Source organism: Euprymna scolopes, chromosome 23, assembly GCF_053919585.1.
Source record: "Euprymna scolopes isolate OS-2025 chromosome 23, ASM5391958v1, whole genome shotgun sequence".
NCBI classification, from domain to species: Eukaryota; Metazoa; Mollusca; class Cephalopoda; order Sepiida; family Sepiolidae; genus Euprymna; species Euprymna scolopes.
In genome coordinates, this window is record NC_136504.1 from 61,378,950 (window position 1) to 61,395,581 (window position 16,632).

Sequence of the window (16,632 nt, forward strand, 5' to 3'; positions counted from 1 at the left end):
TTGGATTTGTACTGAAAATGTGGTTGGACATATTCCTGTTTGTCTTTTTCAGTGGAGCAATTTGGGATTTATACTTTACTTTTCAGATACGCCCGATTCCTCTCTATTTTTTTTAATCGCTTTGGTAATCCTCTGCAAGTTTTTGTACGGTTTAGGTTCGCTTTCAATTTTCGATAGTATTCGCCGCCTGATTTCGGCATTCTATTGCAGATACTAGTCCTTGAGTGAAAACGGGGTAGTTAAAATCATCTGCCGACAATTCCGCTAGTCTGCAGTCGTTACCGTGCTTGTTTACAACATACACGAACGCTAAATAATATTCTCATCACTTAGCGAAATTATAACATTCCCACTTTTTGTGGAACAGTAAAGTATTGAAGTTTTGATAGTAATTTCAGGATTTGCGCAAACTGCAGATCTGTATTTTTTAGGTAGTATATTGTCTTCCGTAAAACTAGTCGAACTTTTTCGCATTCAGCCAGTCTTTGCAATCGATGAAGAAAAGGTTTTCATACCTTCTAAAAAAGCGTCGAACGTTTTATCTTTATCAGGAACGTAGATAAACGGCTCCATAGTGTTCTACATAAGTTTTGTTTCGTCGTTCTTCTATTTTCTTGTTGCTGTTCTTTTTTCGATTTTAACATTATTTGTTTAAGGAGGTATTTTTGTGCTACTAATTGAAAGACTATCCAATTAGTTGAGTATGCCACTCCATTGTCAGTTTCAGTGTGTAAATATTAGTGTTGGTTAATCTTTTTCTTTTTGTTCGAAAATGGTTTTGTTAGTCGTGGTAATGCTATGTTGTAGATATAGTTTTGTTGGTTATGATAATGCTAACTTGTAGATGTATCTTTTATATATTTGAGTTCCTCGTAGCCAGATTTTTTGTGATTCCGAAAGGTTACTAAAAAAGACTGACACGGATATAGTTTAGAAAAGATATTTATATTTACAAGACAGAATACATAGAGAAAGAGGGTTGTACTACTTAATGCAACTATGGCGCACTACGAGTAAGTCTTTAGAGTTGTACCACGTTCATCAATTTATATTTATATGTTAGAAGAGTTCATACATTGCGTATGGTTGAATTCCCACAGCTAGAAGAATATTCATCCCAAGACGGGTGAAATTAATTCATCGAACCGAATAGTTTTGCACCAGTTTTATGTGCCGTTGTAAATATTAAAATATACATATAATACTTCTAAACTTTATGTCTAGAATAGTTATATCAATTTGGATCAAATTCCATTACATTCTTTTGATTAACAAATGTGTCTAAAATATTAGGTCCCAGTTTAACGAGTCTTCTAAGGAAATTGTAATTCAGGGAATCTTACTTTATTCGTCTATAATGACTATGGCTCAAATTCAATATGTGTTTAGTATTTTCAGTTTACAATTGAATAATACTAATTTAATGCATTATATTTTAACGCAAACTAAGTATATATTAGCAAAATGTATTTAGATAGTTGCATGATTTTAATCATAATGAGCACTGATCTAATTAATTTTATTTTATTTACAGATGACCAGTGTAAAAATGACACTTGTAATTACAGAGGTCAGTGTGAGGAGTCGATCTTTGAAGTCATGTGTTCTTGTGACTACGGGTATATGGGATACAGGTGTGGAGAAGGTACGTTCGAGTTAATTTTCTTTATTATAGTTTACCATTTTCGAATCAAACACAACACTCACGTGAATTACATATTAATTGAAATTAAACTTTCTTAGTCTGTCTTAGATTATTTTATAAATAAATATGTCATTAAGATATCTATTTCAGTTATAAAATAATCCAGGCATTTGAAATGAATTAAGCCTTCATATGAAAATCATATTTAGATTTCTAAAGATTTCGTGGAAAAAATATTTTATCGGTTAAATAAAATCCACTTGAATACATTTACTTTTTTTAGAAAAAGTAATTATTTTAAAAAAGACAGTCATTTGCATAAATTACTTTATAATACACAAATCCTATTTGGCTTTTTAAAGACTTGGTTACAAAATATTTTATCGATTAAATAAAATTCTCTTGAATGCATTTAAGTTTTTTTTTTGCAAAAATAAATTATTTAAAAACAAGTCAGTCATTTTGATGAATTACGTTGCAATACTAAAATCGTATTTAGAAAAACGTATTTCTAATTTAATAAATTCGAAAGTTTTGTCTAATTATCAAAAATACATTAAAATCAAAATGCGTTGAATTTATTTTACTCAATGATGCAACATAATATTTTGAAATACTATGCATATAGTAATTCGCTAACACTGAACTAAATATATGTGTATGCTTAATTATATATATTTATTTTATAAACAGTTTCTAATAAATTATTATGTGTTATTCCTTTGGATTTTTATAGTATATACACGCAATAGATTTTACGATAATAATGTTAATAGTAGTAGTAATTTAGAGATTACTGAAATGGTAATCTTACAAAAACTGATTTTTATTAAATTTCAATGGGAGTAATTGTAATTATTATTGTCCTATTTCTTATATATATATGCAATAGTTTGCTGATATTATCATTAATTAATCACCGTCGCTTTAAAAAATGCTTCTTTGTCTTTTAATTTTAATCATTTATTTTGTTTAACTGTGTTTACCTTTTCTATGAAAATTAAAGAAGTAACTTTCTTATAATTAACTAATTGAATACTCTTTTTAAGACATAATTTTGATAGTTTATTGTTTAACTTACTGTTTACGATAAAGGAATGTAAATATCTATTTCTTACACAGAACTATCTGAGTAAAAGCATATAGTTGTAACTATGTCCCAATTCCGATTAATTGCTGGTCAGAGGGCAGATATATACAATAAGTCATTAATTCGATACATTATAATTCATTTGGATGAATTAAATCTATTATAATACAATTTCCTTACACAGCGATTCAACTATTTCACTGAATTATTTCGTGAAATAAAATCATATTTCGAAAAACTATTTTGTTTACAAAATTGTTATACTGAGTATATTAAGTCCTTTTGAATGCATTTCGGTTTCTTATAAAATAAATCAATCATTTTAATGAAGTATTTCTCTAAATAATAATTTTATTCATACAAAATGATTTATTTGCAAAATATTATTTACGCAGTAAATTATATCTACGGTTTCTTAAAAAAAAACAATTCAACTTTTTTGCATGAATGAATCAAGACATTTTTATTTTTCTGGTTTTAATTCTTTTCCTCTTGTATTATAACGTTCATTTAATTCACAGGCTGGTCCACATATGGGCAATTAATTATAAATACATTAACATGTTTCACGCAAAAAACATGAGGAAGGGAGACATTTTGTTAGAAATAACACAGAAACTTTGAAGAACAATAATTTGATTTCAACTGCAACAGCAATTTAACTACACATCTTGTCATAGTTATTGTCCTTGTGAACGTATGTTTTTTTAAGAAATACAATCTTTTAAGTTCGTGTTTTTTTTTCTTTTCTAAAATAAAGTGGCAGTGTTCGGTCGCTTTTCTAGGCTATACGAAAATTCGAAAAGCTTAAACAAAATCTAGGTGTTGATTTTATGACACTTTAAAATACTGTTTTCTACACAATAACGAATCAACATAATACATCATTATATAGTTTACTAAATTTGGCCAGATTTAACCAGATGTTGTGAGATTTTACTTTTGGTCATTAATTTACTAAAAATCTCACATTCCTTAGAATAACACAGATCGGCGCATGTTTTCAATATCTAACGTATATGATTTTAGGCCATTTTTTAAAAACTGAATTCAAAAGTTGTCTATTTTACTCAATCAGATCAGATTAAAAAAATATTAGTACATTAAATATATATATAGATTTCGATCTATTTATAAATGAATAAAACACAATATTGAAAATATTAGACTGTTTTATTCGCAGAAGGCTTAAAACATTATTTGGAATAGATAGAAAGAAGAGTATAATAAACTAAGGAAGCTACTCATGGATGACTTCAGGAACTTCCATTTGTTATGAGTAGACTACGCATCCATTGACAAGTAGTAGGTGACCAAATAATTGACATCCCATTAGCCTTCCTATATGACACTAAGCGAACGTGCTCATCCTGTTCTTTACTGAAATCTATACGAATCTATGGAAAATAGTCCAGATGAGATCGGAAGTGTATATTTTCATTGACATGCGCGCACTGCTTTAGTGAAAATTCTTTATATCAACCAATTTCTGATACTAGGAATTTCTATAGTAGCCAAGAAAGTTTTCAATGATAGATTAGAGACAATCAGACAGAGTTCAGCAGGATTGACTGCTGAACTTGTTATGTTTGCAAATAACCTATAAGGCAATACAAATGAAGACTCAACAAACAAAGGTAGATCAGTATATTTACATAATGGTTGTCAGGTAAGAGAGTCTTGGCTGGAGAACATATCTACTCTCGGCTCGGCCTTCGGTGGCTTTTGGTTAACACACACTCAGACTAACCGAGTCTTGTTATTTATGTGTAATATTATCCACATATGTAAATGAGTGGGTGCCACCACAACACCCTCCTCCCAAGATTTGAAGTCACACAGATTTCAATATCTTTTTCTCTTGGGATTTAACATTAATGGTTCATTAAACTTTCTTTTTCTACCTGCTCTTCGGGGCTCAGGTGTATATTGAGGCGGTTCCAAATTAAAGGATTCGTATATGATGTCCATGGTTTCCTCCTCTTCGACTGCTGTTGTATAATCACCATCTTGAATGTGGCGTTTTTTTATTTAGTTCAGGTGCCTTTTATGTATATTTTGTGGACCTTTAATCACGTATGTACAATCACCAATGCGTTTATCCATAACTCCACATTCCCAGTAATAGGTGTTATTCCTGTAGCACTTGAAATATACTCGATCTCCCGAGTTATATTTCTTTCTTATCATGTGTGTAGTGTTTCGGACAATTGCCTGTATTGGCAATAGTTTATCAAACGCCGATTTCACCTTTCTGGCAAACATTAAATCAGCTGGTGATATGTTTGACGGTGTATTAGGGTGTGGTGTTATCCTATATATTTACAAAAATTGTTGCAAAGCCTTTTCCGTTGGTATCCCAATGGGTTTTTCAACGCTCGTTTTAACGTGTCCACGAGCCTCTCGGCGAGGCCGTTCGACGTTGGATGGTACGGAGGAGTAGTGATATGCTTTACTTGGAACGTGTCACAAAATTCCTTAAAGTCTGTGGATGGGACTTGAGTTCCATTGTCAGTGACTAATGTGTCTGGTACACCAAATCATGCAAATAACTCGTGTAGAAATCCTATTGAGTTGTTCGTTGTTGGATTCCTGCAACGCATTACCGCAGGCCATTTTGTGTAACTATCTACTACAATTAAGTAGTAAGTTTCTCCTACTGGACCAGCGAAGTCCATGTGGATTCTCGGCCATGGGTGGTCGGTTTTCGGCCAAGGTTTATGTACTATAGGTGGGGATTTTGCCGCTAACTGGCATCCTTTACATCGATTTATTGTTGTAGCTATGTCGATGTCCATGTTACGCCAGTATACGTAGCTTCTCATTAGATACTTCATCCGATTTATCCCCGAATGTCCTGTGTGGAAGTCACTCAAAATCCTCTTCTGCAACGTTTTAGGTATCACTACTCTCTCGCTGTATAATAACACACCGTTACATATAGAAAAAAATTCCTGAACCTTTTTGCATTTATAATTTTTTTCTTTTATATCATTTATGTATTCATCTTTATCGGCTTCTCTTTTAATGTCCGACAATGTTACCGGTAGTTCTTTAATGATGTTTGCTACCATATTTTTCACTTCGACATTTGTTCGAATTGCTGCAATCACTGATTCTTCCAAATTATGTTTCTGTAGTATCAGTCTTGAAAGTCCATCCGCATGGCAAATCTTTTTCGATGCTAGATGTTGTAGCTGGATATCGTAATTCAGTAGGATCGTACCCCAGCGCAGCAATCTATTTGCGGTTTATACAGGCAATCCTTTTCTTGATCCGTAGATTGTGACTAATATTTTATGGTCGGTTTCAAGTATAAAATGTCTACCATATAAATATCGGTGGAACTTAGTCACTGCAAAGATTATACTCAACGCTTCTTTTTCAATCTGTGAATACGCCTCCTGTGCTGGAAGCAGCGTTCTCGAAGCGTAAGCTATCGGCTTTCTACATCCATTAGGCATGATATGTTGAATGCATGCTCCTATGCCGTAGGAACTAGCGTCACTAGCGACGACTATATTTAATTTTGTGTCATAGTGAGTTAGAAATAATTCAGATGTTAGTGCGCTCTTTATTTTGTCAAAAGCGGTTTGACATTCTTGCATCCATTTCCAAGGTGTGTCCTTTTTTAGCAGCTCATTTAAGGGAGCTCGCAAATCATGCATCCCTTCAATAATAGATTGGTAATAATTTGCGAGTCCTAAGAAACTCTGCAAGGTTGTTACGTTATTAGCTGCTGGCATGTTTTTTATTGCCGCAGATCTTTCTGGGTCTGGACGTCGCCTATGTTAATTTATTTTATGTCCAAGATACTTGATTTCGCTCATACAAAAGTCGCATCTATTTTCTTTTACTTTAAACCCGAATTCTTGTATTCGAGTAAATACTTGTTTTAAATGCTCCTTATGTTCTTCTAGGGATTTGCTCCTGATAACAATGTCGTCCAGGTATGCACATGCGCACTCAATACCACTTAGCATGGTGTCCATCGCTTGCTGAAAGATGGCGGGCGCTACTTTGATACCAAAGGGCAACCGGTTGTATTTGTACAATCCCTTATGCGTGTTGATGCATAGAATTTTTTTAGCAATTCTCCTCGACCGGTATTTGTAAATACGCGTCGCTGAAGTATATCTTGGAGAAGATATTACCACCATTCAACTTTGTGAATATTTTCTATGGGCTTGGTAGAGGGGAATGGTAATCTTGTAATATGGAGTTTAGACCTGTCGAAAAGTCTGCGCACACTCTGATTTCATCATTCTTTTTCTTTACATATACGATGGAGGCTGCTGTGTTCTATTTTTGATAGTATGCCTGTCTGGTCCAATCTGTCTAATTCTTTATTAATCTTTTCCAACCCAGCGAACGGAACGTTTCGCTTTTTACTAAAAATTGGGCTGGTGTTTTCTTTAAGTTCAAACGAGGCCTTAAATTTATTGCAACGACCTAATTTAGTCATGAATACTTCAGGGAATAATTTTTTAAATTCCTCTTTTATATTTCCTATTGTTGGAGTAGTCCATTCTATTTATTTACAGAATGTATTGATTGGCTTATCCCACAGTCCAAATTTCTCAATCAAATCTATTCCAAACAGATTTTCGCTATTTTTTCAATACGAACATTTTTAATTTCTTCGTAATTCCTTTTAATTTTATCGGAAGGATAACTTTTCCCTCAAATTTTATCTCACCACCAGTTACCGTCCAAGCTGATTTACTTGTTTTCATCATGGTTGCTTTTTCCATGTATTCAAGTTTATTATAGAAATATCGGATCCTGAATCCAGTTGTAAATTTATTGGCGTTTTAAATATTTCCACTTTTATGTATTTTCGCCGATTTTTGTCTAATTTTTCATTTGATTTTGTTTGCTGTATTCTCTTTCTGGTGAAATCTTTATATCTGCAACAATCAGTTTTGTGTCCGACTTTCTTGCAAATGTAGCATTTTTTCTTCTTATAAGGGCAATCTGATTCCCAATGTCTTTCTGCGCATCTCTTACAGTTTTATCTAGTAAGAGACTTGTTATATTCTTTACTATAATTATAATTATTATATTTGGAATATCTCGTTCCATTTTGACTGCTTTTATTTGTATAGTTCTTGGTTTGTGTGGATGGTTTTCTAACCTTTCTTACATATGCCACTCCGGATTCTTCTATCTTTTTTTAATCCTTTTTAGTGTAATGGCCCTTTCACAATCCTCTGCTAATTTCTGAAGTGTTAAATCTTGCTCAGATTCCAGCTTAGACAACACTCGTCTACGTATTTCTGCATTTTTGTGGAAACTAACCCTTGTGCAAAGATTACGCATTTGAAATCTTCTACTGTTAGTTCCGCTAGCTTAAAATTATCACAGTTTTTATTGACAACTGATGCGTATGTCAAATAATCTTGGTTGTCCATCTTCCTTAGATTCATACACAACTATCTCTTATGAAAAAGAGATGTATTCGGATTAAATAATTCTTTAGTAATAATTCTTTTAGTAATTTTACAGCTTCCATGAAATCTAATTCCGTAGTTCACTTTCTGGCTATTTAGCCAACTTTTACAGTCCAGTTGAAAGACATCCTTTTATCTTGTATAGTATGCTTCAAAATTCTTTTCCTTCTCCGGCACATAATTAAATGTGTCCATAATATTAAAAATAGTTGCATGGGAGAAATTAGCACTGTCGACATTGTCTCGATTATTCTTTAGTAGTTCCAGTGTTTTAGCAAAATGTTCATTTTGCCTTTCTTCTTGTTCAAATCGCAATTTCTTCTGCCTTTCTTCTTGTTCAAATTGTAATTTCTTCTGCCTTTCTTCTTGTTCCAGTTGTAATTTCTTCTGCCTTTCTTCTGGTTCCAGTTGCCATTTCAATAATTTCTCATCTATTCGTTCTCGCTCGGCTTGTGCCTGTTGTTGCGTCTGCAAAAATTGCATTAACATTCTAGATAAATCTTCCCTTATTTTTAGTGTATTCTAAAATATAAAATGGCTTGTGTTACAACAAAAATTGTTCAGAGTTCCTGTTTTCAATAAATAATAATATCGCTGCTCGAATAATATTTTCTTACTTCGCTACCGAGTCAAGCTCATCCAACCCAATAAAAAAACTGAGGCTTTTACTGATACCACTAATACGATTGACTTTTCCGTTTTAGGCACTTCCTAATAAGTAACAGCAGAACGTAAGTACAACTGTTTCCACACACACAAAAAAAAAAGATTTTCAACTCGAGTCACAATTGAAAAGCATAAAATGTATGGACTACATTTAATTCTCTCTTTTGTTTTTTTTTCTTACGTGACGTTTTACTGTCTTATATCCGTTATCCAGTGATAACTTCAGTTTTAAAAAAAATATTTCCTTGATTTTAGTTTAACTGTGTTATTTTTTTATACCGAAGAGAGAGAGAAAAAAATTTGGTTTACTAAAAAGGCTTTAGTTGATGTTTTGCTAACGGATAACAGCAATTAGGGAATCCACTGGTGAACTTTTTTTCCGTATGTTACTTTCTTGTACATTTGCTCTTCGTAATTTAGTAATACGAATCTTTTTGTCGTTTAACAACAAAGAAAAAATGCACTTTTACAGTTTGTTGTTTTTTTTTTTTCAAGATGTATTCCAGGAGAAACAGCGTAAATTGTCGCTTTTGCCACCTTCGAGCTTTTTTTCCTTTGAGACTGCAATTAGCGGTTTTGGTTTGTCTTTTTCCCCCGACTAGTATTTTAGTAAATACAATACTATCAATCGAGGTTACTTTTTTCTGACTTGAGTCGAACTTCTCTTTAGCGTGAAATCCGTTTTTATGACTATTTCTTTCGTCAAAACTTGTATTCCTTAGAAAGGTCAACCGTTGCGTTGTACTCTTTTTTTTTAGTGAGTTCTTTCCATTTCTTCGTCAAACTGTTATATTTGACGTTCATCTTCGTCGCCAACAGTTGTGTTTGCAAATAACGTATAAGGCAATACAAATGAAGACTCAACAAACACAGGTAGATCAATAAGAAGTGTATTAGGAAAAGTATATTTACAGTATATTTACATAATGGTTGTCAGGTAAGAGAGTCTTGGCTGGAGAAATATCTGCTCTCGGCTCGGCCTTTGGTGGCTTCTGGTTAACACACACTCAGACTAACCGAGTTTAGTTATTTATGTGTAATACTATCCATATATGTAAATGAGTGGGTGCCACCACAACAGAACTAAAACTAGTATTCTTGATGGTTTCCCTTATTTGAGGACAATTAAACATAACTTTGTTATTTTGTTGTGCTTTCTTGTTGAAATCTGGTGAAGGAAAGCAAAAATGTCTTTACAAAGTTCTTCATTTTATCATCGGATTTTAATGTGGAGAGCGGAAACGATATTTTGCTCGGTTTAACTAAACCTTAGAAGAAAATGTTGTGCAACCCAAATTGTGATTCGTGACTTGATAACGTCTCTTATTTAAAACTAGCCTTGGTGCCCGCTGTTGCCCGGGTTTTTGAGGGGTGTTGAGCAAAAAAAATGGTATTCGGCAGGCTGGCTCGACCCCGTACCGTGAAGGAGGAAAAGAACGTGAAAAAACGTGACGTCTTTGCTGTTGCGTTCATCGCAAAATCGTAAGTGACGAAAATCAAAATTGAGGCTAGTCAATCGAAAAGAGTGGGTGACTTTCGAAAATATCTACGAAAAAGACGACCCCCTCTTTGTAGAAAACTGCCCCATTGAGGGCGAAGGAATTAATTTTTTTTTGACCATTTTTTTTTTCGATATTTGTCGAGGTTTAAAACGATATCGGCTTCGTCACGTTCCAACGCGTCTGCCAAAAGTTTTAGGCAGACATACATACATACATACATACATACATATATATATATATATATATATATATACATACATGCATACATTTAAACAGACAAGTGAGATTTATATTATAGATAATGCTGATCATCAGCACGGCTATCCCACAAACACAAAACATTAATACTTTAAATAGCCACCTTTGGATTCTAGGATGAGTTCAATAACTTTAAGATCTTCGTTGGTCAACCATTTATGTTTCTAATAGTTCAAAACAAATAACATATTTTGCATGCTACTCATGTAGTTCAGCTTTGGTTAAGACGCTGGTTGGTCATACTCTTCTGGTTTGGTTTGGTTTGGTTGTTTTTGTTTTACGGCATATCAGCCCTTTTCAGATTATTTAATGCCGAATCCAGTAATTTTGAAGAAAATTTTTTTAATAGAATATTTTGTTTCACGTCGATTTCTATTTAACCAATAGTTGGGGCCCTAACAGGTACTACCACTCCGGGTCAAAGTGGACCTGGGAGCAATAGTAATTAAGAGGTGGCTCCACACTCCCCAAAACCCACAAACTGCGGCCTCATATTGGATATAGTTTAAGGTCATATCCAGGACCCATACTCTTCTGACCTGTGTTCATCACATTCAGCTGTATCAATGCTGTCAGTAGATTTGAAGAAAAAATAGATTCAATGATGACAGTTGTCTCAAGAACAAGAAGATTGGGGCCATCGAGAGCTGGTTTTATGACAGAATATGAACATTAGACTATTAAACAATGTGCTTGTTTTTATGATCGATGCCTTTTAGATTTGCAAAAGTAACGATAACGTGATCGTGTCCTTTTCTCCATACCATTGGGACACCAAATGGCAAACTCTTCTTTTCTTGCTCTTCCAATCTTGTAAGTTTTCTACAAATATTTTGCAGCAAATCTAGGGGCAAACAGCGTATCCTATCCCTCAAATTTGATTCCAAATAAAGCGTTATATGCCTTTTTATCAAAATCCATTATTTTTGATTGACGATCTAGAAGACTCACATGTCTGCAGTTATAACAGGACCTATTCGAATTGTTTTTACATTTCCGGCCTATTTTTTACTAAACTCAGAAAGAGAATTCAAAATAATTATTAAACATTACCCGCAACCCGATTTTACAACAGAAAAGACAATAAACGCTTGACTTTTGATATTTTAGAAAATTCTGCTGGAAAAGAAACAGAGTATATCTTAGAAAGTAAGTCTGAACCAGAAAAAAATATCTGTATTTTTGAATTTGGCATGGAAAAAAGCGCCCTTAATCAGTTGGAAACCCCTTAAAATGTTTTAAAGTTTTTAAACGTAAACTGGTGTAATCTGTCAGATCTTTTAACTTTCAATGAATTAGAAAAGAAACGATTATCGTAATGTAAAAACTTTAATCAGCAATTTTTATTTTCAAACGGTTTATGTCGAAATTTGATTTCCAAATATAAGTAAAATTTTCAGCGTCGGTTTTTTTGCGCACATTCTCTTTTTTATATAGTCAATACCTTTGTATTGACTATATAAACCAAAAGTAATTTTCGAAAATTAAAACGCGTGATCGCATAGTATAAACACTGTATAACTAGGTTGATTAATAAATATTTGAATGTGTTATTAAATATTTTATTTTGGATTGATTATATATGTATCAGTAAGATCCTTCCTCAGACATTTGCATAATTTTGATGATAATGACTATTGATCTTGTTCGTTTGATTATATTTACAGTTGATTGTTTTGAAAGAAAGTGTGAAAACGAAGGTACGTGCGATAATTGGCCGGGCCCATGTGCATGTAAGGATGGGTATACTGGTGATTTTTGTGAAAACGGTACGTTCATGAATATTTATTTATTTTATTTTTTTTAAGGGGCAATATTTGCAGAATGCTGACCTGAATCCTATGGTGTCTAATAAGGGAACACCTACCGATTATGACATTTTTTTTCAGTTTATGGTGTTTAGTAGACATGAAACAACTTCTAATGTGTCTTTAAATAATGCTTACTTTCATTTGACATTTTTTGCACGGGACAAGGAATATCAACAGTTAAAACAGCACGAAACAGTACCCAGATAAAAAAAATCATTCAGAGTAAATGAACAGAAAAAATAGAAATTTAAAATTAGTTCCTTTATGATTTTTATGTGGTTCGATCGCGACTGAGATTGTCTTAGATTTTATCGAATTTCTTGAGCATATTTGTGTGCGTTTCTTGAGCATATTTGTGTGCGTTTATTTAATACTTAATAATAGATAAAAGAAATAAAAATATTGGCTAAAACTAACAAAATGTTTTATGATATAATTCTATAAATATGAAGCAATTACAAAACAATATAAACTGAGATATTATAAATAGAGATAAACTTGTTGTTGTTGTTTTTTTTGGTTTTTTTCTAATTACGTTGACACGCCGGTTCCTGTTAGATCAGCAACGTTAAGCCTGGTCATTACTAAAATGAGTGACCATTTAAGAATTCCTGATACTATATGTGCTCTCCACTTATTTTGGCATTTTTTCCAGTCGTCCAGCACTTCTCCTTGGCACTGGACTCAAGCAGTTCCGATTCAGGATAGGTGTGGTTATACATTGCGCAACCCTTGCCTCACAATTACTCGCGCAGCTACCCTTACACGGAGTATGCATTGGCTCTTAAGACTGAGCGAAGTCATCGAGAAGCTTGTTGTTGGTTTCTATTGCAAATTTAATTCATGCTTTAAAAAAGAAACGTATATTATTATATTTTCAGATTATTGTTCTCCTAACCCTTGTAAAAACGGTGGTGAATGCATACGGGAAAATGGTGGATATAACTGTAACTGTGTTCACGGGTACACAGGAGTAAATTGTGAAAAAGGTGCGTTCATAAATACTTTAAACAACACATATGAATGTCTATTAAATGTTTATTATCTAAGGACGAATCATTCTTGTAAAAAAGTAAGTGCATGGATATTTAAAACAAAGATGGTACCGCGAGAAATACGAACATTCACGAGCGTTTCCGGGCAGATAAAGTAAAGACTTGGGATACGCCGAGCCGCTTATCCAATTAAATTCAGTAAAAAGAAAAAAGGGCAAATGTAATTCAATTAATTTTTTGCTTTCTTTTACGAGAAGTCATACAAGTCATATATAAAAATCAAAATTAACAAATAATAAAATAAATTTATCGCAACTAAGCGAAAAACTTCAAACTGAGGAATCTGCAATACAATTCTGCAAAGAAAAGACTGTTGATTGGCACAAGTAACAAATGCCGGGCATGCGCGTACCATTACCAGATTTTAAAAAAAAAACAAAAAAAAAACGAAAAATTTTGCCTGGAGATGGCGTAACCCTAAATGTCGGAATGGACTGTGTTACGGAAATGGACGTCTTTTGCCCGGTCACATCTTACACTTGAACAAGCGATAAAATTCATATATCACTGGTCTTACGAGATGGCGACATTCAAAAACGTTAGTAGTGAGTGCGGCATCAAAACGGCACATACCGTCTCTTCTCTCCCTCCGCTGTTATTGTCTGCTCTTAGAGCTAAAGACAATTTTCCAACAATACTGCCCTTCACAGAAGAAAACCATTAAAACAAATGATATAATCATAATATGTCCAAAAATCATCACAGCTGGAGAAAAAAACAGGAAAAAAGTATCATTTTTGTTTGTTTTATTTTCATTAAAGAAAGGGAACTCCACACGAAATTATGGCCTACTAAAAATAGTATATCTAAAACAATATTTCTCATTGTTGTTTCTTTTCGTAAAATAAACATAATACATTAACCCCCCCCCCAAAAAAAAAGAATATGGACATCTACAAAAACAACGAAAAATATCATATTTTTTATCATAATTTTTTTTATTTCATTTTCATTTTCTTGTTAAAATAAATTTTTAACATTACTTGGGGGGGGGTATTTGAGTTTTCTGTTTTCAAGCGTTTCTGCATCGACATATTCCGGTTCTTTCCGTTGTCTGCCCGGAAATGCACGTGAAAGTTAGTATTTCTCGCGGTATCAAAAATGCATAGTATCTTTATTTAATGTTTATTATCCATTCAGTTCAATGAAGTATTTATATTGAAAGTTATATCGAAAAATTAATTATGTATGAAAGTATTTGTGGGTGAATATAAGTTTTAATGCAATTGTTTACATAAGTATAGAAAAATATATCATTATATTTGCAGATTATTGCATTCCTAACCCTTGTCAACATAATGGTGAATGCATACGCAAAAAAGGTGGACATAAATGTAAATGTATGCACAGATATTCTGGCAGACAGTGCGAAAAAGATGCATTCATCAATATTTTAGATAACGCATACGAACGTTTATTAAATGTTTATTATCTAAGACTAAATAAACAAAATTTGTGTGAACAAGTACGTTTGTGACTATTTTAAACACACATATTACTATTTATTGAATATTTATTATATCAAAATAAAATAAAAACATATTTTTGTGAACAGCTACGTTTTGGAATAATTTAAGCAACACAGGAAAATATAAATTTTATGTTTATTATTTATAGCTTTCAAAGAAATATTAAGGTATTTAAAAAGTTATACATTGTATCATGATGCTACGATATGAGGTCAAATAATTTGGAATGTAACATATATTATTACATTTGCAGATTATTGTTCTCCTAACCCATGTAAAAACGGTGGTGAATGCATACACGAGAAGAGTGGATATAAATGTGAATGTATGCACGGATTTACTGGACGAAAGTGCGAAAAAGGTACGTTCATCAATATTTTAGACAACACATATGAATGTTTATTTAATGTTTGTTGCAGTCCTACGCAATAACCCTTATCCCTGAGTGGCCTTCGAGCCTTTATAAGTGGTGACCCCCCTGTAAAAAAAAACAAAAAGTTATATTCTCCTGAAGGTTGAAGGTTCAATCCTCAGTGTGGGCGACCGAAATCTACATTTGCGAATTACTTAGGATCTCTATCCAGTCATGGCTGACGGAACAAGAGCACGCTACCCCCGTGAAGTAAATAAAGGGTTTCGCTCGAAATTCCGTCCAAATTCCCAAGTTCGACAGAAACATTCCCGAGTTCGATAAGATACACCTGAAGAAGGTCGGAGGTTATATTGACCGAAACCTTGTGAAAATCACACTCAAGATGAGAACAGTAGCCCGATGAATAATAATACAACACATATGAATATTTGTTTAATATTTATTATATAAAAATAAAAAAAATGGAATAATTTAAGCAACACAATTATATATAAATTTTATGTTTATTATTTATATCTTTCAAAAAATAGTTACACATTGTATCATGATGCTACGATATGAGGTTAAAATAATTTGGAATGTAACATATATTATTACATTTGCAGATTATTGTTCTCCTAACCCATGTAAAAACGGTGGTGAATGCATACGAAAAAAGCGTGGTTATAAATGTAAATGTCTGCACGGATTTACTGGACGAAAATGTGAAAAAGGTACGTTCATCAATATTTTAGACAGCACATATGAATGTTTATTAAATTTTTATTATATAAGATTGAATAAATAAAATTTGTGTGAACAACTACTTTATGCATATTTATACATCTTAGTTATATGAATACTTATTTAATATTTACTATATCGAAACGAAAAAAAACATACTTTTGTGTAAAGGTGTATTTTTGAATAGTTTAAATTATACAGATAAAAAAAAATTTTGTGTTGATTATTTATTCATTCAAAGTAATATTTGTAACATTTTACACATTGTATCAGTAATGCTACCATATGAGGTCAATTAATTTTAATGTAATCTTGTATATAAGCGTATAAAAATATATTATTATATTTACAGATTATTGTTCTCCTAATCCTTGTAAGAATGGTGGTGAATGCATACACGAGAAGAGTGGATATAAATGTAAATGTCTGCACGGTTATACCGGACAAAATTGTGAAAAAGGTACATTTATTAACATTTTAAACAACGCATATGAATGTTTATTTAATATTTTTCTTAATTTTTATGGGTATGACTTGGCTTTATAGGAGAGTAAAAGATATTTCTTTTTAGTTTGACTTGTTTTAAA

General features: G+C 32.5%; 1 long non-coding RNA gene across 1 annotated transcript; it reads left to right on the forward strand.

Annotated features, from left to right (window-relative positions):
- Nucleotides 1–1,537: 1,537 nt before the first annotated feature.
- On the forward strand, nt 1,538–13,414 carry LOC145245704 (uncharacterized). The gene is made up of 3 exons (XR_013863017.1): nt 1,538–1,645; nt 12,282–12,383; nt 13,307–13,414. It is a non-coding gene; the product is annotated as an uncharacterized LOC145245704 (long non-coding RNA).
- The last annotated feature ends 3,218 nt before the right edge of the window (nt 13,415–16,632 follow it).